The following is a 12,913-nucleotide window of genomic DNA, read 5'->3' as shown; positions in this document are numbered from 1 at the left end:
AATAGTTTGGGCTGCCGCAAAAATAGGAAAAGTAGAAATAGGAAAAGAAAGTAGAAAAGTAGAATAGGAATAGTAGTAGTAGATTAATTGTAACAACTCCATCAGGGGTTGAAATTGGAGGGGGCATATGCCATTAATCAGCCCATTAAGGTGTACAAGCTCGCGAGCATGGCTCTTGCGCTTAACTGGGCTCGGGCTCTATAATTGAGCCCGAGCCTCAATGAAACAAATCAGTGCGAGCCCGACTCAGAGAAGTGAGCTCGAGCTCCAATGAAATACGTGAGCGCAAGCCCAATTGAGGGAACTGAGCCCGAGCCCGAATGAGCGCGAGCCCAATTGAGAGAAATGAGCCAGGGCGCGAACGCAGTCGAGAGAAGAGAGCGTGAGCCCAAGTGAGCGAGAGCCCAGTTGAGACAAGTGAGCGTGAGTCCGAGTGAGTGCGAGCTCAGTTGAGAGAACTAAGCGCGAGCGCGAGTGAGCGCAAGACCGGGTGAGTGCAAGCCTAGTGGAGAGAAGTGAAAGCGAGCCCAAGTGAGTGCGAGCGCGAGTGAGCGCGAGCCCAGTTGGGAGAAGTGATGCGAGTCTAGTTGAGACAAGTGAGCGCGAGCCCGGGTGAGTGCATGCCCAGTCCAGAGAGATGAGCGCGAGCCCGGGTGAGTGCGAGCCCAGATAAGATTAGTGAGTGCGAGCGCGAGTGATCGAGCCCAGTTGGGAGAAGTGATCGCGAGCGCTAGTGATCGCAAGTCCAGTTGCGACTAGCGTGGGCGAGCGCGAATGATCGCGAGCCGAGTTGGGAGAAGTGATAGCGAGCGCTAGTGATCGCGAGTCAAATTGAGACTAGCGAGCGCGAGCCCGAGTGAGTGCGAGCTCAGTTGAGAGAAGTGAGCGCGAGTCCAGTTGAGACAGGTGAGCGCGAGCCCGAGCGAGCCCAGTAGAAAATGGCCACCTCTGGTACTAATTGCGCTTAACAATGTAGAATATGGATCTATAAATGCTCTTAGAGGTTGGCCAAGAAGTAAACAAATAGCTTCTTCCATCATATTCGGGCATGTCATATCCATCCTCTACATTTGTATCGATTACCATCTTGTTTTAATTTTTGTTATAGTTCATTTTAGTTTGCAAGTTTGCATAATATTTGTAATATCCAATAAATAGAACAAGTGGATTTAATAGAACATAAGTGGACTATTATTGCGGAACATAAGTGGACTACAGTTTATGGAAATGAACCTTTGACATTGTACTCAAAATCTGAGTTCAGTCTATATATTCTCTCGTGGCTATATGTTAATGTATATGCTTACGATGCGTCCGTAGTGAGCAGACACATTAGTGAAAGTGAGTAAGAGCATAAGATTTGTTTTAGCATTTGCTAATACGACTGATTCTCCGTGTCATTCATTGTCTGTCCCCCTCATCCCCCCGGTAATTCCCACCCTGAAAACAAGGGTACCATAATTAACGATATACAGTAAGGGGTTAATATGAATAAACGGTGTTCTACTGTACTACTAGAAAATAGTTTGTTGATGGTGTGTAATATTGGAGTTCTTTCAGATCAGTTTGCATATTCTACGCTTCTCTATATTCTGTATTTTTAATTTTACATAACATTGTTATTATTATATAATAAGTTTAGCAGAATGATAATAAGCTGCCATTTTTCTAATGCCTTGGGATGGGCACGAGTCGAGCTAAAACTCAACTCGAATTCAAGTCGAGTTTCGATCCGAATCAAAGGTAATTTTCTCGAATCGAGTTCCGAGACGAGTCACTGTTTTTGACGTCGAATTTCAAGTCGAGCCGTTTCATAAATGGCTCGCTCGTTCCGCTCGTTTTAGAAAGACTTCCAGCATTTATGCTCAGCATAGGTTGGAAGGTGATTTCTATGTCAACTTCATGAAATTAAAGGGAACTTGTATTCCTTGAAAAGCATTTGTTTTGTTCTTCAAGGTCAATAGAAGAATGAAAACGCTGGTACTAGGAGTATTTTAACACGCGACTCACTACAACGATATAACAGAATGCTGCCTCCGGCTGTTAATAAAAGGCTTAACTAGCTGGAACTCGCTAGTATAGTAGCAACGTTCTACGCCAAACAACCATGTACTGTGTAAGAAATGCTAGGAGTTGTTTTGTCCATGCGCGCCGACTACGTGGGTGTTCCCTGGCTCCACCACTCACACAAATAAACTTGTCAGGGCACTGCAGGCAAGATTTTCAGGTTCATAGAAACATAATGAAATAAATATTTCTCACTTGCCACTATTAAAAAATAAACAATTAAAACAACGAGATGGAAGTGAAAATTTCTAACCTCTAAAGCATAATTGTTTGTTTCAAGTTTGTTTGTACAAAGGCAACCAAGGAACACACTAAGTTAGTCACTTTATACTTTATTTCCACAACAAAATCCTTGGAAGTTCTTTCTGCAGTAACATTAAAATTATTTTGTTTTATGATGATTTTTTTATTTTAATTTGTATGAATGTAGTATTTTCTTTTAGTATCGTGCTGATAATATCACTGCTTCTTGCCCTCATTCTTTATCATGTAAGTTGTTGAAAATATACACTAAATATCACGATTGTATATATTGGGAATATGCGTTACAGTAATTAAACTTCAACACGGGTTTAAAAATGTTTCTCTACGTTTAAGTCAGCCGTGTTACCCACTGAGCTAGGATAGCCCCATCTTATCCTTATATTAACGGTATATTTTACTTTATCACAGCACAGCCCTTTATGACAGTGTTCATAAAAGATTTCAACTGAAAAGAAATCAATCAAAAAAAAAAAAAACAATATCGAGACGCCCCTGAAAACATATAACACGCCCCGCCATTGATATGCACCCACATACATTTTGGAAAGTCGGCGCCGTTGGTTCTATCTGTTGTGTTTGAAGTCAGTGTTTCTTTCAGAAACTTTGTTCCCGGGGGGCACATTTCGTATTCCGGGGGACACTGTTGATATTATTCTATTTATTATTATATTATACACGTATTATTTTGGTCTCTTCTGGGGGTACTCTCAGAGCTCCGGGCGGGCAGTGCCCTCTAAAAACATTTCCTGGAAGAAACACAGTTTGAAATACACCTAATCTAATATAAATAAGGGGTCTCTGTGGCTCAGTGGTAGAGCGTTCACCTCTGGTACTTGGGGTCCCGGGTTTTATCCCAGCCCCCCCCCCCAAGTGAACCTTGTGGTGGACAAACACTGTGAGCGTGGGTTTTCTCGAGTTCCTCCCGTTTCCTCACACTTTCTCCATTCCACCAATTTCATTCATTACTCATCATCACCGTCTCCTTTAGCCTAACCTGCATAACCGTTTGACGTAAACACAAAGATTTCATTTTTTCTAATTTAAATAAAATAAAAAGTGTGTTTATGTGTCTGTCTGTATGTATGTATCTAGGGATGCTCACGAGACAAGATTTGTGGCTGTCTGGTCTCGAAAATGTGCTGTAACAGTGAAGTCTCGACTCGAAAAATATATATTTCACTATTGGAAGAGCCGTGTCTCGACGCCAATTTTGTCAGAAAAATCCTGTCTCGACTCGTCTGGTGTGCAATCCTATATGTATCTGTGTGCTGCCTGGAGACCAGACGAGTTGACCGAGAGTTACCAAATTTTGATCTCGGGTACCTTGGTCCAGGTCCCAGATCAAGATGAAGCGTTCTTTTTTTTTTTTAATCGAACCAGAGGGTTTCAGGAGACGTTTACAGGGACATGTAAAAGTAATAGAAAATGACCGATATTAGTGTCGAATTCATAGTTTTGGCGGTCTCTGTGATCAATGGTGAAACTCCGATTGCATTAATTTCCAAATTCACCCCATTTGGTTGCGGGTCGGGCTACCGGAGAGTATATCCTAACATGTAAAAATAATCCAAAATGACCGATATACATGTCAAATCCATAGTTTTCGCACTCGCTGAAGTCAACGATGATACTACTACAGGCGTTGACTTCCAAATACAGCCACCATGCGAATAATGGGTTTTTCAGATAGTTATTAATAAATGCAAGAAATAAATTATTAATAATAAATGGGAATAGATATAAATACATTTTGAAAGAAAGAAAAAATGAAATCTTTGAGTTTTAGTCCCACGCTTATGCCGGTTAGGCTAAAGGAGACGGTGATTATGAAAAATGAATGAAATGGTGGAATGAAGAAAGTGGGAGGATACGGGAGAGCCCCGAGAAAACCCACCAACATTGTGTTTGTCCACCACAAAGTCCACACGGCGAAAGCTGGGATCAAACCAGGAACACCAAGCACCGGAGGTAAACGCTCTATCACTTAGCCACGCGCCCCTTCAAGGAAAGAAACGAAAGTGTAAACATACATAACCATATCTGACTTTGCATAATCTATCCTAAACAACGATCACTAATCTAACAAGAAGAAGGTAGACTTTGGTAAATTAACTTGGGTGTCATTTTTCGTGAGGTAGTATTGCACATTTAAAATATGAATATTTAGGAATGCTCACGAGTCGACATGTGTCGAATCTCGACTGGAATTCGAGTCGAGACACACTTTGTAAAATTCAAGACGTGTCGAGACAAACGTATTTCTCGACTCGAATGTCTCGAAAATCTTTTTATAATTTTTAATATTATTTTGAAGAAAGTATTCACTCAGAAACAGCCTTGAAACCACTTCCAGTATTTATTACTTTAGAAAACTACAGAACGGATTTGAAATAATAAACGGTCTCATTTGAAATAATAAACGCTGGTACACTTTCGAAGGCAATAATTTATTCCGAGTTAATAAAATGTTAAACAATTTCAAAAACTGTGTTTGCATTTTTGAGACATGAGACGAGACGGGGCATTTCAAGAGACGTCTCGTCTCGTCTCGGAAACGTACCCTCCGAACCAGGATATGATGTAGGTAGGGACTAAAGCATAGTTTCCAACTTTATCCAATGTAAAAAAGTAGGATCCAAACCCATTTTATCCCGTGTATACCAGAGGGTCAAGGGAAAGGCGATAATTATTTCATAACTTCACACACAGCACGGTCAAGCACTGAATCTATTGAAATCTTACTACGTAATAATTATCGAGTGTCTGCATTTTTCTATCTATTAAAACTCATAGTATATTCTATCATAATATAAATTGTCACTCATGTACTGTATGCTAATGTAACTCATGATAAAAGTGTTTTGTTTTAAAACAAAATGAAACGGTTGAGTTGAACTCTGGCCAGTAGAAGACATGTAATTTATTACATTGCCTCGCAACCTACTTGGCCACGCACTTAGGTTACACTCTTCACCTTTTTCCCATGCTATCTAAAGCATCGACTAATCTTAAATTTGCATTGCCAATTCGGGTTTTCTAACAATTATAATGTTGCAACTCAATTTGGATACAAAATCCTGACTTAATTAGAATTTAAGAACTTTACAGTGTGCGTTAAAATGATGACAGAAATATAGTGAAATCTCAGTTTCAAATTTTATGTCTACCTTGAATCCGACTGTGCCGTCATTTCCTTCAATGTTGAAAGGAGCCGAAACTTGCAATAGATCTCAATTTTTCTCTTGTATAATCTTTAATTCCCACTACTCGTTCATAAAATTTTAAAGAAAAAATCAAATGAAATCTTTAATTTTTACACCCCACGTTTATGCCGTTAGGTTAAAGAAGACGGTGATGACGAGAGATGAGTGAAATGGTGGAATGAAAAATGTGGGAGGAAACGGGAGAACTTCGACAAAACACACAAGCACGGTGTTTTTCCACCACAAATTCTACACAGCGCGAGCTGGGATTGAACATGGAACCCCAAGCACCGGAGGTGAACGCTCTACCACTGAGCCACCGCGCCTCCAAAATTTTAAAGAAATATTAGTACTAACAAGTAACACTTTCGATGTGTAACACTTCGATTTTGATCAAATTTGGCAGGTAGATATTACACATGAAATAAACGAACACATGTCTCCTATTTTCTGCAGAAAACCAGTTTTACCGGGCAAAAGCCCCCACGCAAAATTTTGAAAGTTGACGCCCGAAAGGAAAAGAAATTGAACAGAAGTAAACGAAATTTTACACACATATTGCAGACAAAATTAGGGAATGCCTGCTTCGTATTTTCCTTAAAAAAAACTGTTACGTGGGGCATGGAACCCTCAAAACTTTCATCACGAAATATTGAAAATGCTAGTAACAGTATGTAAAATGTGTATAAGGGATATGGAGAATTTGAAGGAAACTTTGTGTAAAAACAGTACGCAAAAATAAAGGAATACGGGTTTTTATATTCTGCGAAAAAAGACGGTTTTAAGGGGTAAAAGCCCCCACCCAAATTGTTTTCAAATTAAGGCCCGAAAAGCCAGAGGAAGATAACCGAAGTCAATGAAATTATGCTCAGATATTTTAGACATAAAATGAGGAAATACGGGTTCTTGATTTTCTTGAAAAAAAAGAAAACCGTTTAGGTAGGACACAGACCCCTTCAAATCTTTGATCGTGAAATATCGAAAGTGCTAATAACAGTATGTCAGAAGTGCTTGAAGGACATAAAAAATTGAAACAACACATTGTGTAGGGACAGTATGGAAAATGTATACGAATACGGGTTTTCTATTTTCTGCGTTAAAAGGTATTAGGGGTAAAGGCTCCCACCCAAAATTTTGAAAATTGAGGTCGAATGGCCAGAGGAAGCGAACTGAAGTGAATAAAATTGTTCATTGATACTGTAGAAATAAAATTAGGGAATACAGGTTTGTTAATGTCCTAAAAAAACAGTTTAGATTATACACAAACCCCTCCAAAACTTTGATCGTAAAATATCAAAAGTGCTAATAACAGTATGTCACAAGTACATGAAAAAAATGAAGAATTAAAATAAAACATTGTGTAGGGACAATACGCAGAAGAAACGAATATGTTTTCTTATTCTGCGGAGAAACCGTTTTAAGGGGGGCAAAAGCCACACCCAAAATTTTTAAATCTGAGGCCTAAAAGGCAAGCAAAACTGCACCGAATTGAACTACATTGCGCACAGATATTGTAGACGTACGACTAGATAATTGGGTTTCGTATTATCCTGGAAAAAAGCGGTTGAGTGAGGCACGGACCTTCTAAACCGTTGATAACTAAATACCAAAATTGCAAATAAGCATATGTCAGACGTTCTTAAAAAATATTTCGAATTGCAACGAAACTTCGCATATTCCAAAACAATAAATGAAACGTGTTTCACCTTCAGTGGAAAAACATTGTTGGGGCCTAGGCCCCATCTGGAAAAAGTAGATATTTCCGTAATAGCGCAGGAAGGAGTGGAGCGAAGCAAATGAAATTGTGTTTAGATATTATATACACCCTATGTGAAATAAGCCCTTTAGTGTTTCTCAAGTTTCCCTATCCGTTTTGCTTCAAATTTGGCAGATCAAGAGCAATCTGGAAATAAATCGACACGTATTTTTGTTTATGAGAAAAACATTATAAGGGTAAAAGTGCCTCCTAAAATGTTATTAAAAACGCTATACTGTTTGGGCTTTTAGTTGATCTGAAAAATTTAAAGAAATCGGATGGAGACACGACACATGTGAAATACGAAGGGCCATAGTTTACACACCCAGTATCTACATACAATTTCATTCGGTTTGGTCCATACCTCTCGCCCCTCAAAGCCTCGATCCACTCAACAGTTTTTTCTCTCAGGAAGAATACGAAACACAGATTCTCTCATCTTACCTCTACAATACTTGTGCACATTTCATTCATTTCGGTCCATTTCTTCTTGTCTTTCTTGCGTCAACTTTCAAATTTTTGAGTGGGAGCTTTTGCCCCCTAAAACCATTTATCCACAGAAAATAAGAAAACGCGTATTTTTTTTGCGTATTGTTCATACAAAATCTTTCGTTCAAATCCTTCATGTCCTTTACATCTGACATACTGTTACTAGGACTTTTGATATTTCATGATCAAAGGTTTGAAGGGGTCCGTGCCCCACCTAACCGTTTCTTACAGGAAAATACGAAACTCGTATTCCCTCAGTTTATATCTGCAATATCTGCAAAATTTAATTCATTTTGGTTCACTTCTTTTTACCTTTCGGGAGTCAAATTTAAAAATTTTGGGGTGGGCTCTTTAGCCCCCTAAAACCGTTTTTCCGCAGAAAATAAAAGCAACGGCATTCGTTTATTTTTGGCGTATTGTCCATAAACAAAGTTATCTTGCAATTCTTCATGTCCTTTACACACATCTGACATAGTGTTACTAGCACTTTCGATATTTCGTGATCAAAGGTTTGGAGAGGTCGATGCCCCAAACAACCCTTTTTTCCACGAATATACTTAACCCGTATTCCCTCATTTTATGTCTACAAAATCTGTGCACAACTTCATTTACTTTGGTTCATTCTTTTTGCTTTTCGGGTGTCAAATTTCAAAATTTTTCGTAAGAGGTTTGCCGCTAAAACAAATTTTCCGTAGAAAATAAAAGACAGTATATGTTTACTTTTTGCGTATTGTCCATACACAATGTTGAAATTCTTCATGTCCTTAACACACATCTGAAAAACTTTTACTAGCACTTTTGATTTTTTCTGATCAAAGGTTTGGATGGTTCGGTGCCCCACTCAATCGTTTTCTGAAGGAAAATACGAAACCCACATAATCTTTTCACGTCTACAATGTCTGTGCAAAATTACATACACTTTGGTTCACTTTCTCTTAGCATTCAGCAACACATTTGAAAATTTTGGGGTGATTTTTTTGCAACCTAAACACCGTTTCTCCGCAGAAAATAAAAAAATGTATGCGTTTATATTTGGCGTCTTGTCGATACACTATATTATCTTGCAATTCTTCATGTGCTTTACACACACACATCTGTCGTGCTGTTACTAGTACTTTCGATATTTCGTGATCAAAGGTTTGGAGGGGTCTTTGCCCCACCCAACCCTTTTTTGCAGGAGTATACGGAAGCCGTTTTTTGTCATTTTACTTGTACAATATCTGTGCACAACTTCATTCACTTTGGTTAACTTGTTTTTGCCTTTCGGGTGTCATCTTTCAAAATTTTGTGTTGGGGATCTTGCCCCCTAAAATGTATTTTCCGCAGAACATAAAAAACCCGTGTTCGCTTATTTTTGCGTATTGTCCATACACAAAATTATTTTGCAATTCTCCATATCCTTTACAAATATCTGACATACTGTTACTAGCACTTTTGATATTTTGTGATCAAAGTTTGGAGGGGTTCGTCCCCCACCCAACCGTTTTTTCAAGGAAAATTCAAAACCCTTTTTTGTCATTATACGTCTACAATTTCTGTCCACAATATCGTTTACTTCGGTTCACTTCTTTTTGCCTTTTGGGAGTCAACTTTCAAAATTTTGGGTTGGGGCTTTTCCCCCCCTAAAACTGTTATTCCGCAGAAAATAACAAAAGTATTCGTTTTGCTTTTACGTATTGTCCATACGTAAAGTTTCGTTGCAATTCTTTATGTTCTTTACACACATCTGACATCCTGTTACCAGTACTTTTGATGTTTCGTGATCAAATGTTTGGAGGGGCCCCATGCCCCACCCAACCGTTTTTTCATTAAAATACGAAACCCGTATTCCTTCATTTTACGTCTGCAATATCTGTGCAGAATTTCACTCATTTCGTTTCAGTTGTTCTTGCCTTTCGGGTGTCAGCTTTGAAAATTTTGGGACTGTCTTTTATATTAAACCTTTACATTATGTATTTTTTCTTTTTTATGAAATTCTTCTTCCGGATGGAAAGATGGAAATGGTTTTCTCTGATATCTGTTTCTTGCCATTCATCTTGCTTGAACTGCTTAAGTAACATCATTTTCTAACTTTTGATATCATCCAACTCCGTCACAATAATAAAGTTGTCATTTTTAACAATTTGTTTTATTCTCTTATTTGCAGTTTGCCACATTGATATATTTGTTACAAAATTGAGGTTTGGTCCAACGCCTTTCGAATTCGCAACCAACAGAAGCGCCGAGCATTTTGGGTTGCCTGCTATTGCAGGAAAAGGAGAATTGCAGGTGGTAATGCACTTTTGGAGTCGTGTATACAATAAATATCGCTGGCATTCACCATCCAGCGAAACAAAATAGTTTAAAAACTTTTGTTTCTGCAAGAGGTCCGTTTTGAATGTTTTGAATTTCTGCCAATGTACAATGCAATTGTGAATATCGGACCCAACAATCGGGGTACTGCTATCTTAATCAAAAAGGGTATTGTCGTCGAACGCATTAAGCGACTTCCCTCTGGCCGTGGTATCAGTTTATTTTGTGATGGATTTAATATTGTGAACGTTTATGGTATTTCTGGAACAGTTAACAGGCGTTCTCGTGATCATTTTTATAACGAGGAAATAGTGCAGATTTTACCAGATAGTTGTGATCCTATTATTCTGGCTGGTGACTTTAATGTACTGGAACGGAAAATCGATACCACTGGCATCTTCAACCCTAGTGTCACTTTTACCCGCCTTATACAACAGTTGCGGCTCCGGGATGTGTGGTGGAATCATTGGACGGTGCCTAAATTTACTTTTAAGAATAGTCATATGATGTCCAGGTTAGATAGGTGCTACATAACGTCTTCTCACTGTTCAAATATCATTGAAACGGACATATGTCCAGTTTCATTTAGCGACCATGCAGCGGTTTATTGTGTTCTTAAAATTCCGACAGGTGTCTCGCATACGCATGGTAGAAGTTACTGGAAATTAAATGCTCAACTTCTCCATCCAGCTACCATTAGGAATGATTTTCGTCAACGTTGGCAATTTTGGGTACGTCAACGACGTTACTTTTCAACTATTTCTGAATGGTGGACTTCTTACGTTAAACCCCACATAAAACGTTTTTTCCAGTGGTACGGAAAAGAAATTAAGCGCGAGACTCATCAGACATTAGAATATTACTACGCTGTATTAAACGATCTCTGGTCTCAACCCAGCAGCCCTCAAAATCTCAGTCATATTCATAGGGTTAAAGCGCAGATTACACGCATACAACTTCGAGCTCTTGAACGATATCAGACGGCTTCCACATCTGCCTCATTTTGTAAATCTGAACGCATTTCCTTTTACCACTATATTCAATCGCAGAAGCGACGTCAACAGAACTACATTGAAGCTATTACGATGGATGGTGCTGGCGAAGTTACGGATCTTAATGATCTTAAGACTCATGTGTATGAACATTTTTCTTCCTTATATCGAACTGGTTTAATCAATGCTACGGCACTAGAGACATATTTCCCGGAGACAATGCCCCAACTGTCTCCCGACGTACACCAACAATTAATGGCGGACATTACTCCGACGGAAGTCCGAGAAGCATTGCGTACATGTAAAGACCGCAAGAGTCACGGTCCAGATGGACTAATTTATGAATTCTATGTTTCCTATTGGGATATTGTTGGAGCGGAGTTATGCCACCTTTTTAATGAGCTCTTAAGGCATCACAATTTCATTGATAATCAAGGTGTCATTGTCCTCATACCTAAAACGAACTGTCCGGTGACCATACAGAACTACCGTCCTATAACGTTACTCAATACTGACATGAAACTTTTCTCTAAAGTCTTAGCACGACGCTTGAAACTTGTTTGTCACGAGATTATTAGTGATTTTCAGGCAGCCATTCATCCTACCAAGAATGTGTTTTCTGCTCTTAGCAAGATCCGTGACATCACTGAATATTTTAAATTTAAGCGCATGCCTGCATGTTTATTATCAGTGGACTTCCAAAATGCTTTTGACTTTTTATCCCACGACTATCTCTACAATGTTCTACGAGCCTACAAGTTTCCTGATTCATTTATTGACTTGATTCGTGCGCTGTACTCTTCCGCCACTTCCCGTGTGCAAATAAATGGCCACCTTACGGCTCCCTTTTCCATACGTCGTGGAGTAAGACAAGGATGTGCTTTATCTGTATATTTATTTAGTTTGGCGCTTGAACCTCTGTTCTACCATCTAATGTCGCTTCCCTCATCAGTGAATCATGATTTTCAAGATATCAATGTTCAAGCTTTCGCTGATGATGTGACGCTCCTTTTCACTACGAATGAACAGTTTGCGCATATTGAACAGTGTCTACAGACTTTCATGCAGGTGAGTGGTGAAAAAATCAATGTGAATAAATCGACGTTATTGTTATATAATGCTTCCATGGTCACATCACACTTTTCTATTGACCATCAGTATCTGATAAATGACCACGTCAAAATACTTGGTATTACCTTTACAGTTCGAACTGACGTGCTGACAGATATAATTTGGGACCCTATTCTTCAGAACTTACGCCTACTTAGTGCAGAGAATAAAGGTCGGAGCTTGAATTTGATACAACGCACCTGGTTTGTTAATACTTACATTCTTTCTAAAGTGTGGTATGCAGCGCAGATCTTTCCTCTGCCTGAGAGTTATGCAAGGAAGATTGACTCTCTCATAGGCTGGTTTCTGTGGAGTGGATTTTATTTTCGACTCCCACGACATGTTACCTATTGTTCATATTTTACAGGCGGATTACAAGTTACTAATGTGAGACAAAAATGCAAAGCTCTTTATATGCGTAATGGATTGAAGTTATTTCTTGATTCTGACTCTCACACATCGCAATGGATATCGTGCTGGACTGTTTCATTAACTGAAAATAATCCGCCATACATCCGCTTTTTTCGTCACTGTCCTGCATATGTGCGGGAACTCATTTCCGCATGGGCATATGCCCCACCGTTACCCGAGGCTTGTACCATGTCCACTAAAATGTTGTATGGCACTTTAATCAACAGTGTTATGTGTCATTCTGTACCCCGAATTTGTCATAAGTTTCCCACCTATGACTGGCATGCGATCTGGCGAAATGTGCACAACAAAATTTTATCTTCGGACAT

At 39.1% G+C, this 12,913-nt stretch overlaps 1 protein-coding gene across 1 annotated transcript in view; it reads left to right on the top strand.

Annotated features, from left to right (window-relative positions):
• Positions 1–12,913, top strand: part of LOC145671226 (cationic amino acid transporter 2-like) — a 1,570,353-nt gene that overhangs the window by 122,710 nt on the left and 1,434,730 nt on the right. The gene's annotated exons all lie outside the window — the stretch shown is intronic.

The sequence above is a fragment of the Thermobia domestica genome, chromosome 15, assembly GCF_964235325.1.
Source record: "Thermobia domestica chromosome 15, izTheDome1.hap1.1, whole genome shotgun sequence".
In the NCBI taxonomy this organism is placed as follows: Eukaryota; Metazoa; Arthropoda; class Insecta; order Zygentoma; family Lepismatidae; genus Thermobia; species Thermobia domestica.
This window is presented reverse-complemented; position numbering and strand designations above follow the sequence as displayed.